Source organism: Anabrus simplex, chromosome 6 (assembly GCF_040414725.1).
Source record: "Anabrus simplex isolate iqAnaSimp1 chromosome 6, ASM4041472v1, whole genome shotgun sequence".
Classification (NCBI taxonomy): Eukaryota; Metazoa; Arthropoda; class Insecta; order Orthoptera; family Tettigoniidae; genus Anabrus; species Anabrus simplex.
The window spans coordinates 347,967,424-347,969,555 of record NC_090270.1 but is presented as its reverse complement, the minus strand read 5'-3'; the positions used below and the strand labels follow the sequence as shown (position 1 = coordinate 347,969,555).

Genomic DNA, 2,132 nt, shown 5'->3' with positions numbered 1-2,132 from the left:
TCCTTCCCAGTTTTCAAGACTGGTGATGATAAAAGTGTGCGTAATTTAGCTTGAAGTTAGCAGATCCACGATCAGTTTATGCCCCTTTTCTCGGTTCGCTGCAATCATGTCTTAGAACAGGGTCTCCATTCTAGGCCTATCAATTCCTGCGAACTCGTGAAAGCAATCAGGTAATGAAGATGATGATTGTAGTTAATAACATTAAGAAGAGAAGTTGAGGTGTTTGTCTTCAGCAGAAAAGAGGATATAGGACCCGGGTAGCAGTGAAAGGGCGACCGTGTTAGACGCAGGATACCTAACCTCCCTATTCTTTGAATTCTAACCGGTAGTACTAAGGTAAGGAGGAAAAAGTAGGACGTACAGGTACGCAGTGTTCAGGTGCTGGGCAAATGGACGTATTATTGCCGAAGTACGAAAAATCCCTACCGGCCTAACAGGAACTAGTAGTGGTAGGTAGTGAAAAATGTTATTTACTTTACGCCCCACTAACTACTATTTACCGTTTCCGGAGACGCCGCTGAGGCGAAATTTTGTCCCGCAGGAGTTCTTCTATTTTACGTGCCCGTAAATCTACAGGCATGAGGCCGACGTGTTTGGCCATTCAAATACCAAGGGAGTGAACCGGAATCGAACTCGCCAAGTTGAGCTCAGAATGGCCTATTTAAATCCAGGACGGTAACGGTAATGATATGGGGAGTTGAGGTTAGTTCTATGGAATTCATCACTTGCCGAAAGGTCGGTCAGCCGACGTGCAGGCTACTGAAATCGAGCACTTTCCTCACGTCACCTAACCTAAAACGTCACGACACTTTCAACTAACACTTGTCGTCGAAAACGTTACTTTCTCAGTCTTATTAGGAAACCGTCTCATCTTAGGTAGAAATGCAAAGTCCTGGGAGTCAATGCTACGATTTGTCGGAACACGCGCACAAGGGTCACTCTCCTGCACTAGTACATCATCGTTCGTAAGCAAGCTTATGAGAGACGCCCAGTTACCTGCAGAGAATAGCGCACAACAGACTTGCAACTTATTACCGAACGTCGTCGTTATATCAACGGGTCAGCGATAGTATCTTATCTTACCTGAAAGAACATAAAATGAAATCATTTTTCGCCTCTTTGAAGGGCTGCTACATGCGGCGTGCGGTTGCTAGGACACGGCTTTCATTGTTATCACGACAGTGTCGATGACGTTGTTTGGAAACCATCTTCCTCGCGATTTTCTTGGCGGGCAGGGAGATTCGAACCCACGTTCCGCCCTGGCACTGATTACCCTTCTTACCTGTAATCTTACGCGAAATAGGACGTAGTAGAATGAAGAGTTAAGTATCCATGAGGGGCCTCCTACAGACAGGGCGCACTAAGCTGCACTAACCTAAAAGAAAAATAACAGCACACACACACACACACACACACACACACACACACACACACACACACACACACACACTCTCTCTCTCTCTCTCTCTCTCTCTCTCTCTCTCTCGCATAATAACAATAATAATAATAATAATAATAATAATAATAATAATAATAACAACCATCATCATCATCATCATCATCATCATCATCATCATCATCATCATCAGGTCAGGTCAGGTTAGGCGGGCACCTCGGAGGAAGTTAAGTATCTACAATAAACTTGAATCATGTTGGAAAGTTAAGAACATCTGGTTAGTTTCACATGTAACAAAAATCGATCAATTTCGACATTTGTGCAGCCGTAAGGCTAAAGTTGATGATAAAGGGTTATTTAGAGATCAGAATAGTAGGTAAAAAGGGAATTGAGCCAACGGCACGTGGTGTTCCCAAGCGGTCACCCATCCAAGTACTGACCACGCCCAATGTTGCTTAACTGCGGTGATCGGACGAGAACCGGTGTATTCAACATGGTATGGCCGTTGGCGAGAAAGGAAGTCTTCATAGATGCATGTGTACAGAAGGCAACGGTTATTTATTCTTTGGAGGTGGGCGGGCGCGTTGTCGAGACGAGACTTTGCTCGGAGATCGCGACGGAGGAGCGTACGAGGGCGGTACTGAGCGCGCGCGGCGGGGCGCGGCGGAACCTAACCCGAGTAGTTTTAACCTCACTTCGTCGTAACCTAACCCCAACTCGACCCAGGGCCTACATT

General features: G+C 45.8%; 1 non-coding gene across 1 annotated transcript; it reads right to left on the bottom strand.

The window, feature by feature from the left end:
* Positions 1–1,787: 1,787 nt before the first annotated feature.
* On the bottom strand, positions 1,788–1,906 carry LOC137501388 (5S ribosomal RNA). The gene has a single exon (XR_011018531.1). It is a non-coding gene; the product is annotated as a 5S ribosomal RNA (ribosomal RNA).
* Between the last annotated feature and the right edge of the window lie 226 nt (positions 1,907–2,132).